Source organism: Phacochoerus africanus, chromosome 8 (genome assembly GCF_016906955.1).
Source record: "Phacochoerus africanus isolate WHEZ1 chromosome 8, ROS_Pafr_v1, whole genome shotgun sequence".
In the NCBI taxonomy this organism is placed as follows: domain Eukaryota; kingdom Metazoa; phylum Chordata; class Mammalia; order Artiodactyla; family Suidae; genus Phacochoerus; species Phacochoerus africanus.
Genome location: NC_062551.1, coordinates 107,617,945 through 107,635,980, shown reverse-complemented (window position 1 = coordinate 107,635,980; position 18,036 = coordinate 107,617,945).

Genomic DNA, 18,036 nt, shown 5'->3' with positions numbered 1-18,036 from the left:
GCTGGTGAGAATGTTTTATGGGAGGGGGGCCTGTCTCCATAATTAATCTCACATTCATATTTGAGAGTCGGCTAAAATGGAAATAAAACAGGCTTTGGGGGAAGGGGATCTGAACTTCAAGAGTTAGTCTCTTAACTTCTCCAAGCCAGTTTCCTCTAGGTTATTCTGAGGTACAAATGAGGTTGCTTGAGAAACATTTTTTTTGTCTTTTTTTTTGTCGTTGTTGTTGTTGTTGTTGTTGTTGTTGTTGCTATTTCTTGGGCCGCTCCCGCGGCATATGGAGGTTCCCAGGCTAGGGGTTGAATCGAAGCTGTAGCCACCGGCCTACGCCAGAGCCACAGCAACGTGGGATCCGAGCCGCATCTGCAACCTACACCACAGCTCACGGCAACGCCGGCAACCTCATGGCTCCTAGTCGGATTCGTTAACCACTGCACCACGACGGGAACTCCTTGAGAAACATTTTATAAACTTGAACATACTTTTAAAAATGTCTGTTATTGGGAGTTCCCGTTGTGGCTAGTGGATTAAGAACCCAATATACTGTCTGTGAGGATATGGGTTCGATCCCTGGCTTTGCTCAGTGGGTTTAGGATTCAGCATTGCCGCAAGCTGGGGCATAGGTCGTAGATGCGGCTTGGGTCCAGTATTGCTGTGGTTGTAGGGTTGTCTGGCAGCTATAGCTCCTATTCACCCCTAGCCCAGGAACTTCTTGCTACAAAAGCTTCTTGCACTATCTTCCTACAAAAAGGATAAGAAGAAATGTAACCTTTAGCCCTTGTGCCCTTGACACTGAAAGTCATGAAAACCAAACCTCAGGACACATTTAAGTAAAATTATAAGGCAGACTTTGATTAAGTGATTGAAGGAGCAATCTGACTGGGACTGTCAAGGTGATTATGGTGTGAAAAGGGAGCTTTTTATTTGAGGGTAGGCGTCAGGCAAGAGCCAGGATTTAAGATGACCTGGGAAATGAGGGAAGCAAGGAAGGACCGTTTAGGAAAAGGAAATTCTGCAAATTCCTCATGGACTGCAGACATAGAGGACTAAAGCTTGAAGTGTAATTTTTACTGGTTTGCCAAGGTTTGGTTTTTTTTTTTTTTCCATTTACTTTCATTTTGCTTGCCTCTTCCAAGCACCCATTCTGAAAACTGTAATTGCATGCACAAACTGTTTTGATGGACACATATGGGAGTCAATTTAAAAAAGAAAGAAAAAGAACCTGCAAGCAATCACTGACCCTTAAAACAATAATTTAGTAGACTTAGAAGTCTGAAAATTAGCTTAGAGATGACAGTGGCTATCACTCATAACAGAAGCCATCTGACCTAAGTGTCAGTAACAAAGGGTTTTGATGCCAGCTTAGGCCCTTATAAGCTTATGACCTTGGGGACTCATGCTTGGGAAAAGTACAAAAGTTTTGTATTGGGTGCCTGATCTGTAAAGATAGGTTTAGTAATATTTTACCCTGCAGAGAAGTGAGGTTTAGAGATAGTATAATGATGTAAGGAGCGGAGTATCTGAAGTAGGTAGCTATTATTAGAAAAATGCAAAATATAGAAGGTGAACCTAAAAAGTCCAGGATGTTTTAGGTTCTAGGTTTTTGTAGTTTTCACTACTCCTGCCAGGCAGGTTGGAATATGAGAAGCTTCAGATGTCAGCTCCAGTTCAGAATAGATTATTTTAGTGCATGTTCCCTAAAAATGCAGGCTGCTGCCTGCTTTTTATAGGCATAAAATATAGGCATAGTGCTGGTGAGAAACCTGCTACTTTCCTTAATCGAATGAAAGTTAGATTTTTCCAAGACTAGAAATGGAGACTGTCCAAGAAGCAGTCGTTAATGCCCCAACTGTTCTCCTTGAAATTCACCTTCTCCGTGAGGACTCTTGATCACTTCTGTTGTTCTGGGAAAAGGGGAGCGAAATTGATGGGGGGGGGGGGTTACTGTGTCCCCCTCCACAGTTTGGCATAGATATTTTAATGTCCTTCCATAATTTCTCCAGGATATCTGAGACTGGATGCAACATTTAGATAAGGCTTGATTACCAGCTCAGGATATTAAATGAAGAAATTCAGGTAATAGATAGCCACATTTAGCAGCTGATAGAGTGTACCTGACTTGTCATATGCATCTCAAGATTTCCTAAATGCCAATCCCATGCTAGGTTCTGGCTTAGATTCTGAGAGTACCGGAGAGAACAGGATATGATCCTCTTCTGGAGCCCTCAAGCTAATAGCAGAAAAAGTCATGTGAAATTGTCTCTAAAATACATCACGTCTTTTTAAAGAGAGAGAGAGAAAGCTAAATGCACAGGGTTCAACCCACCTCCAGCACACCTCCCAGAGCAGGGGCTATTTCAACCTTTGCCCCCAGCACCACCCATCTGGGACCCTCTCCTCTCCCTACACGGTGGAATCTGCCCAGGGGAAATGGAGTTTCTGATACTTGCCATGGTGCCATCCTCCGAGTCTCCTTTTCCAGTCTGAGAACCTGCCCATCCCTAAGTGATTGGTGCCAGCAGCCCCTGATACTGTTCAACCAGAGGCCCAAACAGGAGCCTTTTGTCTGCAGACCCTTTACCTTATGTGGAGGAAAGAAGAAGAAGGATATTTTACCACAGTAACTGCCTAGCATGATGTAGGGCCTTCAGACTATGATAACTTGTATGAGAAGCTAAGAAAAAATAGGCAATAGGACATGGCCACAGGACTGCATGAACAGTCATGTAAGCATGTGCTACTAATTTATCAAGGACAGCAGCTCAAGGCAAGAATGGATTTCGATAGCTGTCAGTCTAGGGAGACATGTGCCAGGTACTCTTCACAGTGTTTTTCGAGTCGATATCCAAAACAACAGTGCAAATGCCTTTACCCTTCAAATTTCCTCTGATCTGCCAGAATTCTCCCTTGCGTGAAGCCCAGCCAATTGTGAAGGAGGAGGGCTTGCCATTCATAATGAACGGTCCCTTCCACAAGCCCTCTATGAGAGGGGTGCAGCCAGCAGGCCCAGGTTTGGGTTTTCAGATTCCCAGCTCTCCCACTAACTTGTGACCTCTGGGCCTCAGCTTCTTCAGCTCAAGGCTGGAGCAAACCCTATCTCGCACAGTTATTGTGCAGATTAGAGCCAAGACACTTACAGACTGCCTTGCGAGTGTCTGACACAAAGCAGGTGCTTGTGAATGGTGGGTGTGAATTTCATTATACAAGGAACCCCAGGGAAGCATGCTGATCAGGTGAGCCATGGACTTCTCAGTCCAAGGCCAAAGGCATTAACTGCCCCAGAAGAAAGCCGGCATCAGAACTGTGTTAAGAAAATACATTTCATGGAGTTCCCACTGTGGAACAATGGGATTGGTGGCGACTTTGGAGTGCTGGGACACAGGTTCCATCCCTGCCCTGGCACAGTGGGTTAAGGATCCTGCCATGGTTCTGGTCCCTGACCTGGTGACTCCATATATTGCAAGGTGGCCAAAAAAAAAAACCAAAAAAACCCCCACCATTTCAGGTACTTTGCTGAGATGTCCTCAGTCTTCTAAAAGGGAATTGTTCATGGCCCCTAATGCCCCCCAAAATCCAGTTGCAAAATTTTTATGATATTGGCATTTTAAAGAAAATCAATGCATTGTCCTCGTTGTGTTGCTTTTATACTTGAATTTTAGCAAAATTTTATTGCTCCAAAATTCACTTGGTTTTATTTTTTGGAAATTATACCAATGTGAATGAATAACCAGCTCACGTCCCATGAGGAAAGCACTTCTTATGTTTAGGAGGTAGCTTCTGAACATGCAGCTTGCCTGTGGCTGCAGGCACTGGTTCCAGATGAAGGCTCCTCTAAACTGTGCCCACATCAACAGGCCTAGAAGGCTCCATATCTCCCAGTAGGAAAGCATTATTTCATAAGGTTTGCATGTGTTCAGGTCCCTCTCACATCAGAGTGGAATGAATGTGGCCAGATTATGGGGGAAAACATCACCACTTTGCCTGCCACTGTGAAATTCAGCTGCTAATCACTGGTCCATGGTCACTGTCCCTCTTAGATGGGCAAACGACATGAAGAGAGAGCTCACAGAAACTGAAATGCAAATGCTTACCTGTTACTTGAAAGGAGAACTAAGAGTGATGGACACACGTACTGCTGGGGTAGATTGGAACAACTTTTCTGGAAAGTCATTTGACAAAGATATCAAGAGCCTTAAAAAGTTCATGATTGAGGAGTTCCTGTCGTGGTGCAGTGGAAACGAATCCAACTAGAAACCACGAGGTTGTGGGTTCGATCCCCAGCCTCTATCAGTGGGTTAAGGATCTGGAGTTGCTGTGAGCTGCGGTGTATGTTGCAGACGTGGCTCAGGTCCTGCGTTGCTGTGACTGTGGTATAGCTGGCAGCTATAGATCCGATTTGACCCCTAGCCTGGGAACCTCCGTATGCCTCGGGTTCAGCCCTAAAAAAGACAAAAGACAAAAAAAAAGTTCCGGATTGAGAGCATGAGTTTGGGAGTCAGTCTGGCCAGATTAAATTTTGGCCCTGCTAACATGGCTTGGAGCGTGTGGAGCCTGTTGCCCTTCGTGCTTCAGTTTTGCCATCTGTGAAATGGGAATGATAGTATCTACCTCATAGCATTGTTAGGAGGATTCAGTGCAGTAAAAGTTCAGGCGTGGTACGGGGTAAGCGCTCAAGAAATGTAGTTACTGTCTGTAATAATCCCAAGGAGCTCTTGAGAAACAAGATCAAACATTTATGCATAAAAATATTCATTGTAGCATTGTTTAAAATAAGGAAAACTTGCAAAAAGAAACCCTAAATGTGGAGCAATGGAAAAACTAAATTACAGTTTACTCAAACAATGGGATATTGTGCTTCTATTTTTCAAGAAGTTTTCTTTACTGAGCCTTTTCTTTTCTTTTCTTTTCTTTTTTTTTTTTTTTTTTTTTTGCTTTTCAGGGCTGCACTCACGGCATATGGAGGTTCCCAGGCCAGGGGTCGAATCAGAGCTATAGCTGCCAGCCACAGCCACAGCCACAGCAACGCCAGATCCAAGCCACGTCTGTGACCTACACCACAGCTCACGGCAACACTAGATCCTTAACCCACTGAGCAAGGCCAGGGATTGAACCTGCAACCTCATGGTTACTAGTTGGATTTGTTTCCGTGGTGCCACACTGGGAACTCCACCAAGCTTTCCTAATGACATGAAAAGTGTTCTCTGAAACAAGGCTTACGAAATGAAGCAGAGTAGAAACTAGATGGATCACAGTACCTCAACTTTGTGAAAAAAAAAAAAGAATGGATTTGTTTTAAATACTAATAGATGCCTGAAGACTTCATGTGACCAGAGGTTGAATCACTGGTTAGGATAGAAGGGTTATGGTGATTTTTATTTCCTTCTTTTTGCTTATGTAAGTAGAAATAAGTGTGTGGTCGTTACAGAAACTGTTTCCCAATTAATACTTTTTAAAACATTTTAAAATGCATAGAAATAAAGCTTGGAAGAAAATATGTCCAAGTGTTAAATGGTGGAATTATTGGGGGCATTTTTCAATTTCTTTAGAAATATTAGGAAGCAACAAGGCCTCTGTGTCACAGATGGGTAGGAGGTGGTTAGTTAGAGAGAAGGAAGTGCATTTTAATAAGAAAACCAAGTCTAAGCGAAGGTGCAAAGACAGGGATCAGAAGAGAAAGGACTTTTTGTGGGGTTGGCAATGCAGAGACCTCCAGAACAGCGACATTAAAAGGACTGTGGGGAGTTCCCACTGTGGCTCAGCAGTAACGAACCCGACTAGTATCCATGAGGACCCGACTAGTATCCATGGGGACGTGGGTTCAATCCCTGACCTCACTCAGCGGGTTAAGGATCCGGCATTGCCATGAGCTGTGGTGTAGGTCACATATGCAGCTCGGATCTGGTGTGGCAGTGGCTGTGGTGTAGGCAGCCAGCTTCAGCTCCAGTTCAACCCCTTGTCTGGGAACTTCCATATACCACAGGTGTGGCTATAAAATGCAAAAAACAAACAAAAAACTTAAAAAAAAAAAGACTGTAGCAGTGAATAATGGGAAATAACTCTGAAAAACAATATTTAGGGGCAGATCATGAGGGGCCCTGAATCTAAAGAAAGGAATTTGAACTTCTGGGAACTAGAGGGCCGTAGGTGATTTTTTAGACAAGATGTGACACATGTGTTGAAAGCCACACTGAAGGAGTTTTAATTTGGCAAATGTGCACATGGGGTTGAACAGAGTCTTAATGGGGGAGAGGGCATTTTCTTCATTCTTCCATTTCTGTATTTCTTCATTCAGCATGCATCGAGCTCCTGCTTTATGCCTTGCTGTCTGCAGGGCACCCGGTAAAGCAAGGTCCTAGGCTTCAAAGAGTTAACAGTCAGCAGAGAAAACAGGGGAAAGAGAGCAAAGGGAACAAGGGAGGGGTCCCTTTTATGTGCAAACCCTTGAAGTGGTCATTTCTACCTACTAGTTTGATTGAATTCTCACCACAGCCCAGCTATTTATCCTGTTTGATATACAAAGAAACAGGCCAGAGTTGCTGTTGAGGCTCAGTGGGTTAAGAACCTGACTATCCATGAGGATGTAGGTTCCATCCCTGGCCTCACTCCTGGGTTAAGGCTCTGGCATTGCCACAAGCTGTGTCATGGGTCAAAGATGTGGGTTGGGTCTGGCATTGCTGTGGCTGTGGCGTAGGTCTGCAGCTGCAGCTCCAATTTGACCCCTGGCCTCGGAGCTTCCATATGCTGCCAGTGTAGCCCTAAAAAAAAAAAAAAAGAATTCCCGTCGTGGCGCAGTGGTTAACTCCATAAAACATAGAACGTGATCAAGAAATACTTTTTAATATCAGATAAATCATTTATCCCTTAACATGCCATTTTTTATTGCATTTTAAATTGACATATAGTTGACATACAATATTATCTTAGTTTCCAGTGTACAACATAGTAGTTTGACATTTAAAATCATGGAAACTGGAGTTCCCATCATGGCTCGAATCCATGGCTAGTGGTTAACAAATCCGACTAGGAACCATGAGGTTGCGGGTTCAGTCCCTGCCCTTGCTCAGTGGGTTAACAATCCGGCGTTGCCGTGAGCTGTGATGTAGGTCGCAGACTTGGCTTGGATCCCGTGTTGCTGTGGCTCTGGCGTAGGCCCGGCGGCTACAGCTCCAATGTGACCCCTATCCTGGGAACCTCCATGTGCCGCGGGAGCGGCCCAAAGAAATAGCAAAAAGACAAAAAAAAAAAAAAATCAAAGAAAGAAAGAAACAGAGGCTTAAAAAAGTTAAGCATGAGGTCATGCTTGCGGTCACACAGCTAATCCCTGGATAGTTCCTTCTGTAATATTTTAGGGTGAATATCTGCATCCCATGAAACGACCGAATCATAGGGGTCAGAGAGGCCCCACAGAGGTGATATTTGAACTTGAACTCTTGTGTACATGTGAGATAGGGCACTTCAGGCCATGTAAAGGCATGGGGATAATGATGTTAGGACTCTATTACAGCAGTTTGGGCCTGAGGCGGTAACTCTTGGAATTGGCAGTGAGAATGGAAAAGTAGGGTCAAGGGCAAGAGGCTTTGAGGAGAAACTGGCTTCCAGATTTCCAGCCTGGGGGGCAGCTGTAATTCCTGAAAGAACCAAAAGTGTCCTGGGGTCAGGGGAGAACAGATGAGAGGGTAAGACACTGGCTACGTTGTGGCACGAGTTCCTGTCTGACGCCATCACACTGTGAGTGGCCAGTGGAGAAAGAAAGTCTCCTTTTTCTAACTCATGACTTAATCAGATGCAAAGAGAAGTAGCGGTCACAACCCTCCTTACATGGTGACTGGCTGAGGACACTGGTCTCTGGAGCCCCCTACACTGGCCATAATCATGCACTCCATTTGACCTTTGAGACACAGTTCAGGGCTGAGGCAGCATCCTGGCTCCCTTTCGTGAGGTAACAGAGAGAAACCATTCCAGGACCAGGCTCATTGCAGCCATTTTCTAGGACCCCTTTTATTGCAGGTGACAGAAACCCAAGTCAAAGCAGCTTAAGGAGAATTGATCTGAAGCTATAGGCAGGTCTCAAGGAACACACAGAAACAGGAATGCGGCGGGAGCCCGCACACATGGAGAACCTCGGAAGTGAAAGCCTGGCGGCCTGCCTTTTCTTGCCCCCTAACCTTCTCCAGTGCCCGGTTCAGGCTCCATCACCTTCATCTTCCTCTGCAGGTTCTGTTCCTCTAGTCCATTGGGCAGGAAACGCAGCCCCTGGAAGAGTCCCACCTTTGTAACCTACAGAGCCTGGAGCCTTCAGGTTTCCATTTCAAATTTTCAAAGAAACACTGATTGACAGAGCTTGTGTGGAGCAGGACCTGGACCTCTCATCTTTCTTTTTTCTTTTTCTTTTTTTCTTTTTTTCCTGTTTAGGGCTGTACCTGCAGCATATGGAGGTTCCAGGCTAGGGGTGGAATGGGAGCTGCAGCTGCTGCCACCACAGCTCACGGAAACGTCGGATCTTTAACCCACTGAATGAGGCCAAGGATCGAACCTGCATTCTCGTGGATCCTGAGCCATGACAGGAACTCCCTGGACCTCTCATCTTGACTAAAAGGCATGCATGCAGATGGATGGGTGATTCTTCGCAGAAGAAGGTAAGTGCCAGAAGATGAAAACAGAAAGGTCTTGGAGTTACCGTCGTGGCGCAGCAGAAATGAATCCCACTAGGAACCATGAGGTTTTGGGTTTGATCCCTGGCCTTGCTCAGTGGATTGAGGATCTGGCGTTACCATGAGCTGTGGTGTAGGTACCAGACACAGCTCAGATCTGGCGTTGCTGTGGCTGTGGCATAGGCTGGTGGCTACAGCTCTGATTAGACCCCTAGCCTGGAAACCTTCATATGCCGCAGGTGTGGCCCTAGAAAAGATTAAACAAACAAACAAAAAAAAAGGAGACACACTCTCTACCTTGGAGGTTACTATTGTCAAGATTAAAGAGGAGAAAAAGATGTTAATTATACCCAGACTTCCTACCAAGTGCTCCTGAAGACAAGAAAGAGGAGACTAACAGCCTGAGGGGTCTGTTGATGAAGCTGGAACTGGGACATTTATTTGCGGTGTTCTTTTTAGCATAAAAATGTGTGAGCTGTGAGGATTTAGCCCATGATAAAGTTGACATTTCAGATCAGTAAAGAAGAGATAAATTATTTAGCTGGTGATCTCGGGATTGACTGGGTTGCCAGTTGGGAAAAAAATAGATCCCTCACAGTTTACACCAGATTACATTTCTGATGGAAGAAAGATTTAAATGCACAGAATGAAGTCATAAAAATATTAAGAAAAGAGCTAAAGACCTTAGCAAAAGAACTCAGACATGTACTCAGAGTTTGCCTCATTCAGTACTGCATCTCCAACACCTAAAGCTGTGCTTGGTGTAGAGTCAGAACTTAATAAATTTTTTGTGGAATGAATTAATGAGAGAATATTTTGAAAATCACCTCAGATAGGAGGAAAGCCTTCTAAATATGACATAAAACCCAGAAGCTATAAAAGCAAAGGTAAGTCATATATATATATATATACACACACACACACACAATATATATATATGTATATGTGATTTATATAAAACAAATGACTATACGGGGTGGGATTGGGGGTGGGTGAGAGGAGGGAACCAAACTAACCAAAAGACAGTTATACTGGAGGGAAGTATTTGCAGTCTACATCACAAAAGGGACCCTTCCGTAATATTTAAAGAAATCCTAAATCTTTTTTTTTTTTTTTTTGGTGTTTTTAGGGCTGCACCCACGGCATATGGAAGTTCCTAGGCTAGGGGTTGAACTGGAGCCGCAGCTGCTGGCCTATGCCACAGCCATGGTGACAACAGATCTGAGCCGCATTTGCTACCTACCCCACAGCTCATGGCAACGCCGGATCCTTAACCACTGAGCGAGGCCAGGGATCAAACCCGCAACCTCATGGTTACTAGTCGGATTCATTTCTGCTGCACCATGACAGGAACTCCAAGAAATCCTAAATATTGACAAGATAAGAAGCTAACATCCTAGTAGAACCATGGACAAATGATATGAAGAAACAGTTCCCAGAATAAGAAATACAAATGAGTCTTGAATATTAAAAAGAAACCTTAACCTCCTTCATAATTTAGGAAAAGCAAATAAAAAAATAAAAACTCCAATGAGAGACAAGTTTTCACCTACCAGACTGGCCAAGGTCAGAAAGTTTGAGAACATATTATTGTCTATTGTGCATTTCTAAGGGATCAGGAAACAGATGCTCTGGTGCCGTGTAGATGGGAAGAGTTCTTCAGAGGACAAGTGGACCACACAGTATGCCCTGTGGCCCACTTCTAGGAATTGGTCCTACAGATACACTTACACGTGTGCCAGTGAAGACTGTTCAGGGTTATATTTGTTGTCACGTTGTTTGTAATGGGAAAGTATTGGAAATAACCATTGTAGGGCTGGTTAAAATTCTGGCACATCCCTATAGTGAAAAATTGTTGTTAAAAGAATGAAGTAACATTATGAATATTTATGAAAGGGTCTCCAAGATGTAGCTTATCTGAAAAAAAGCAAGTTGCGGGGCAGTGTGTATTTTATGCTCCTTATATTAAAAAAAAAAACCCAACAACCCACATACATAGGTACTTGTACTATGTGCAGATGAGTCCCAGATATCTGGGAATGATGGTTGGTCTCTTGAAAAGTGAAGCCAGGTGGTTGGAAAACAGAAAGATAAATTTTCTTTTTTTTTCGTCTTTTGTCTTTTTAGGGCCGTACCCGCGGCATATGGAAGTTCCCAGGCTATGGGTGGAATCGGAGCCTGTATCTGCTGGCCTACATCACAGCCACAGCAATACCAGATCCAAGCCGAGTCTGCAACCTACACCACAGGCCATGGCAATGCCAGATCCTTAACCCACTGAGCAAGGCCAGGGATCGAACCCGAAACCTCATGGTTCCTACTCGGTTCATTAACCACTGAGCCACGATGGGAACTCCCGAGAAGGATGAATTTTCATTCAAAACTCCTTTATATCTTTCAAGGTTTGCTTCATGAACATGTATGACCTCTTCAAATAGTAAATTAAGAACAGTGTACGTTAATTTAGTATTCTGCTCCATGGTATATCCACAATTGATTTAATGTAAAAATAATGTTTTAAATTCCTTACCTTACAGTAATTAATTTTCCCTCCCATATCTTTGAGTGAAATTAAAATTCTAGAAAGACACAGCGCATTTATCCTGGGACTTTGTCTCCTGGGCACAACAGCAAGTAGCTCCTTTCTGAAGAGAACAGCTTTGCAGAGTGTTTGGCACATCAAGTAGCTGCCCTAGAAATGTGAGTTCCTGTCTCTGTGGGAACAGAATTGTTCTGGGAGAGGGGCCGGAGGGAACTTTCACTCCACTGGCAAGGCCAAGAAGCTGATGGGTGTCTTATGTCCTGAGCAGGGCCTTGGGAGACATGAAATCCAAGGTCATAGGGGTCCACATTCTTCAGCCCAGTCCAGTCACTGGCACATAGTAAGTCCTCAAAAAAATACGTTTCTGGAATGAATGAACATACAAAGAGTTACAGATCTGGCCTGAGGGAGTGACAAATGCTTTTGGGACACTTTGGGGAAGTCCCATAAATAGATGACATTTAACCTGGGGTTTTTAGATGGAATCCCTCACCTAGAGGACAAGGGGGAAAAAGTTCATGTGGAGAGACCAGCTTATCTTTGGGTATAAGAGTGGAGGGAGAGGGGCTCACAGAGCATCTATGCACCCCTGTCAGATGTGGTCAGATACTGCTGGGGCCTCATGTGTGTTGGCGGCCACCTGACAAAATTAATTCGTAAAGGTCCAGGAGCTATTGACAGAAAAGAAAATAACCAGGTCACATACACTTGGTCCTCAAGGAGGGTTTGGGAAGGAAGGACTTCAAGTGGAACCCACCCCTCCAAAGACCCGACTGTGAAATGTGGGTGGAGCCGAGCTCAAAGACTCAGATCCAGTGCCTCATTCTTTTTTTTTTTTTTTGTCTTTTGTCTTTTTAGGGCCACACTTGAGGCACATAGAGGTTCCCAGGCTAGGTGTCCAATCAGAGCTGTAGCCAGCCGACCTACGCCACAGCCACAGCAACGCCAGATCCTAGCCTCGCCTGTGACCTACACCACAGCTCGTGGCAACACTGGATTCTTAACCCACTGAGCGAGGCATGGGATTGAACCCCTAACCTCATGGTTCCTAGTTGGATTTGCTTCTGCTGCGCCATGATGGGAACTCCCAGTGCCTCATTCTTAAACTGCCCCCTTCATTGTATCATCTCTAAGTAAGAGCCACAGATAGAGGGCCACTGTTGTCGTCACTTATCCAGAATCCAAAACGCTTTGAAAATCTGAAGGTGATTTTTAAATTTTGTCATCGAATCTTCCTTGAGCTGATCTGAAGCTATACTTAGACTTAATTCATCCTGCTCTATGTCTGTTTATATGTTCTGCTATCAAAATATGTGTGCTTGTTAAGATGCTGCCCTAGGCCTCACTGAGGGGTTATATGACATGTTGTAGGTGCGCCATAGTGCATTTATAAAATCTGGAAAATTCTCAGTTCTGAAACACATGTGGCCACAAGAGTTCCACATGAGGATTTGTGGTCTAACGTAATCAACCAATACACATAAATTTTAAAAATAAAAGTAATATTATGCCCTGGGTGTGAAAGAAGAAATAAAAATAGAAATTTACAAAAATAGAATGTATGCATCAATATATAAATTCTGAGGCAGGACTGCACCAGAAGGCTTAACTCAGGGTCAGGGGTGGTAGACGTAGGTCCCTACTGTGGGGTGTAAGTTCCCCCAAAAGTAGCCTCTTGTTGCATGTGGCGATTCAAAGGCAACTGATAAAGTTGTGTATACTTTTTTTGGAACTCAAATGCTAGGAGTGACATTGCCGTGATTTTCCAAAGTAATGAATAACTCTAGGTAAATTTCCAAATAGAAAAAAAAAAAAAAACAAACAATCTCAGGGTTCACTGGTGGCTCAGTAGGTTAAGGATCCGGTGTTGTGTGCGTGTGTGTGTGTGTGTGTGTGTGTGTGTGTGTGTGTATGACTGGGTCAATATGCTGTACAGCAGAAATGGACACAACGATGTATAAGTGTGCATTAACAATGGCATTAAGCACATTAAGCACTTTGGCATGGGTTTGATCCCAGGCCTGGGAACTTGCACATGCCTTAGACATGGCAATAATAATAATAATAATAATAATAATAATAAATACAGTCTCCCTCAATTTACTCGAAGTTGCATTCCTGGGAAATCTGGTGCATGTAGAAACCATGCAAGATGACTCTGTGTTCATTTGTAGAATGTAATTAGGTTTTAGGCCTAGATGATTCTAATGAGGTTTTTGGCTTACAAGATGTTTTAATGAGACATTTGGCAGTGATTCAGGATGCGGGACAGTTCTTTGTTGTGGGTGACTCCCTCACACATGGCAGGCACCTCTCGACCCTGGCCCCACATGTTAACTATCAGTAGTGTCCCCCAGACAGATCTTTCTGACAACCAGAAATGTCCCTCACATTTCCAAAACCGCTAGGGGTGGTAACCTCGGGAGGGGACCCCACTCACACCCAGCTGAGTGGAGAAGCCAGCAGGGACTGGTGGTGGAGTTGCAGGGCACACTTGGTCCAGCTGGGGAATCCCAAAGTCAAGTCTAGACTGAGCAGTTTGGATTTGAAGAACCCTATTTTTCCCAGAACTTAAGGCTCAGGGAAACACACTGGCATCAGTCATCTAAGTTGTTTATCAGAGGTGCCAGAGTAGGGCTATGGCTCTCCAATTGGCCCACCTGCAGGAGGTTTTGGCCTCGGGCATCATTCTTCTCTGCCTGTGAGATGGCCCCTTCTCCAGTAGGGTGATGGGCCACATGGTACTTCGCCCAGGTTGGGGCGTGCCAGGCAGTCCATGCTGTGTGCCTTCCTGTAAGAGTCTCTGCAAGTCCCAGTGTGTCTTAGTGGTTAGGAGTTGAACACAGCAGCATATTCACAATAGCCAAAAGGTGGAGGCAACCTAAGTGTCCTTCCATGGGTGGATGGACAAAAAAATGTGGTGTATCCATGTGATGGAATGTTATTGAACCTTAGAAAGCAAGGAGATTATGACACAGGCTATGACGTGGATGCACCTTGAAGACATGCTAAGTGAAATACGCCAGCACAAAAAGACAGTTACGCCAGGTCTGATTCACCTGTCTTGAGTAGTCAAATTCAGAGAGACAGAAAGTAGAATGGTGGTCACCAGGGGCTGCAGGAGAGGGGAATGGGGAGCTTTTGTGTAATGGATACGCATTTTGGTTTTGCAAGATGAAAAGAGATGGATAGTGGTGACAGCTGCACAAGAGTGTGAATGTGCTTAATGCCATTGTTAATGCACACTTATACATCGTTGTGTCCATTTCTGCTGTACAGCATATTGACCCAGTCATACACACACACACACAATTATTTTTCTCAAACTATCTTCTATCATGTTCAATTCCAAGAGATTGGATATAGTTCCTTGTGCTGTACGGTAGGACCTCATTGCGTATCCATTCTACATGTAATTGTACTGCATACTTAAACGTGGTTAAGATGGTAGTTTTTATGTTATGTGTGTTTTAGCACAAGAAAAAGTTAAAGAGCAAAGGCACTGATGGAAAGACTAGGAATCAAGTATGGGCTCGGCTGTTTTCCAGGCTGTTGTGGATCTTGGCCAAGTTAACCTTTCTGGGTCTTAGTTTCCCCATCTGTGAAACAGGGATAATGATTGAACTCTCTTTGGGGTGGGGTTGGGGGGGCATTACACACAATCGTGTGTGTAACTCATGGACACGCTGTCCGTTCCCAGGAAGGGCAGTTATTATGGGCACGCAGACCTCACTTATTCACGGCTCAGGAAAGCAATCTTTCCCCCTTAGACACTCCCGTAGAAGCATTTGGGGCATTTGGCCTAACCACAAGGTTAGATGGACACTAACAAAGAAGAATAACTTGGGAGTTCCCTGGTGGTTCAGCAGGTTAAGAATCTAGTGTTGTCACTATGGCTCTGGTTACAGCCATGGTGCAGGTTGGATCCCAGGCCCGGAACTTCCGAATACCTTGGGCATGGCCAAAAAAAAAAGGAGAAGAATGACTGGGGACCCAGGGTGGTGGCTATATAATCTTCCTGGGTCTTGCTGCTTGGGGGTCAGCATCCTTCCCTCCCACAGAAAACCATCCTTGACAGGACACTAGGCAACTTCGCTGTGTCTTCTTAAATGATCCCCCCCAGAGGAACACTCCTTAAATGTAAAACCTCCACTATTCCTATTTAGACTCTCGGGGAGAGTTGATAATTGTTGACAACAACAGGAGTTCATTTTCTTTTGTTTTGAATAAACAATAATTTGATTGGAAAATGCTTCCCGGTGCAGTAATTAATGACCAGCTGGAGCTGATAAGGCTGGAGGGAAAGCAAAAAGCACTTAACCCAGCTAGTCATTAGTTCCCAGGAGATTTTAGACCTAGAGGGTAATCCCTGCTGGTATAACTCTGAAATTGGTAGGAAGGAAAAGAGGGGAAAAGAAAAAAAAAAAACCTAAGTAATTTCTTTTTATGCAATGAAAAGTTTAAAAATGGAGCGTTGTGTTGCCATAGATACCATTTCTGGCTCTGGGCTGTCCTCCACGCCTGCATCCAGCCTCACAGCAATTAGAAACGGTTTTCAGCGGGGCAGCTGAGCCTCTCAAGTACCTATAATGAATATCTGCAGCTCCAGGCTCCCGTGGAACTCCTCAAGCCTTCACTTGTCACTGTAATTTCCTTGGGAAGTGTTTCTAATTACACATTTCTTGCCGCCCGCTCCAGGTCATGTCTTCTTGTATACAATATACGAATTGCATAAAACCACAAAATAGTGAGGGGACCCTGGAGTGGTCCAAATTGCTATGTAGTTGTTTTTAACTTAGTAGTTAAGCATTACTGGGTGTAATAGGGCATCATTTGCATGAGCAAGTATAAAGTTAAAGGAACAGCCCGTGCCTCATTCTTTATAAATCTCCATAGAGGTCAGACCTACCTCTGCAAGACATTTATATAATAGAATTTCCAACTCCAATGCATAGATTGTTTATTTCAACTATGATAGCAGACTCTTTGTGAAGAGGAACTTAAATCTTTTGTATTGTCTCCTGGGACCTGCCTTTTAGAGAATTTCTGGCAGTTCAGTTTCCTGGAGGTGGACTGTCGTAGTTTAGGTAATTCTTTAAGATGTAAGGCAAAATTCACCCACTATTCTTAGAGAAAACTGAAGTCAAGTTAAATCTAAACTCCAGATGCTGCTGTATGGATGTTAAATTTTCAAATAAGTTGAGTAAATTGGAGGATTCTTTAGCTCTTGAAGAAGGGTGGGATTAGCGTTCCTATTGTGGCTCAGCAGGTTAAGAACCTGACATAGTGTCTGTGAGGATGCCGGTTCAATCCCTGGCCTTGCTCAGTGGGTTAAGGATCTGGCATTGCTGCAAAATGCAGTGTAGGTCACAGATATGGCTTGGACCTGGTGTTGCTGTGGTTGTGTAGGCTGGCTCCTAGCCTAGGAACTTCCATATGCTGCCGGTGTGGCTATAAAAGGAAAAAGAAAAAAAAAGTGGGTTTTCTTGGCCTGGGGGGTCCCCTCCTAAGAGGAGGGGCCTAAGTCCACCATCCTCTCTACCCTGCCTTGTGGGAGATTGAGCATCTGCAGGACCCAAAGGTACTGACTGTTGGACCATCTTGGTGGGGCTGAGGAGTTGTGCTCAACTGAGCCCCCAGGCAATGCCCACTTGGGAAGGGCTGGTTCTGGCCCTGGCTTGCAGCTGATGCTGATGCAAGAATATGTTCTGACCCTGTTCCCTAAGGAGTTTCAGCAGAAAGTGGCAGCCACGGCAAGAGATGGCATTTGCTCCAGCCTTCCTCTGCCCCCTGGCTCCTCCTCCTAATCTCTAAATGTTGAGGCCTAGGGCTTCATCCAGGACCTCTTTTCTCTGTCTGCACTCAGTTTCTAAGTGATCACTTCCAATGACAAGGCCCTACATCAGTACCATGTGTAGCACATTGTGTTTTGTAGCATTGGCCACAACAATATCTCCATCCTCTATACTCTTCTACAATGTGGTCTTTGCTCTTTCCATGGAGAGAAGGGATCTTATTCATCACTCTTCCCATCCCACCTTGAATCTAGGCAGGCTGTAACTCTCTAATAGCCCAGAAAATGAGGTGGAAACAAAGCTGCATGACTTCCAAGGCTAGGGAAGATGATGCCGCCTCCACCTTGTTCAGTGGTATACTCACTTTTGGAGCCCTGAACTACCGTGTAAATAGTCCACCCGCCCATGGCATCAGGGCTGCCATGCTGTAAGGAAGCCCAAGCTGCTTGGGGAGGCCCCTCCAAGTGTGCCAGTTGACACCCCCTGCTGAGGCCCCTGTTGAATAGCCAGCCTCAACTGCCAGATTTGTGAGTAAAGATGCTTCCAGGTGACTGCAGCCCCCGCTATCATGTTGCCTCCAGCCCTGAGTCTTCCAAGCTGAGGCCCAGAAATTGTGGAGTAGAGACTAAACATTCCTGCTGTGCCTTGCCCTAAATTTCTAACCCACAAATGGATGGGTAAATGAGGAGTTCCCATTGTGGTGCAGCAGAAACGAATCTGACTAGGAACCATGAGGTTGCGGGTTCCATCCCTGGCCTCGCTCAGTGGGTTAAGGATCCGGCGTTGCCGTGAGCTGTGGTGTAGGTTGCAGATGCGACTCGTGATCCTGAGTTGCTATGGCCGTGGTGTAGGCCGGCAGCTGTAGCTCTGATTAGACCCCTAGCCTGAGAACCTCCATATGCCTCGGGTGCTGCCCTAAAAAAGACGAAAAGACAAAAAAAAAAAGTTGATGGGTAAATGAGATAGCTTTAGGCTTAGTTTTAAGCTAAGTTTTTGGGTTTTTTTTTTTTTTTTGCTTTTTAGGGCCGCACTCGCGGCATGTGGAGGT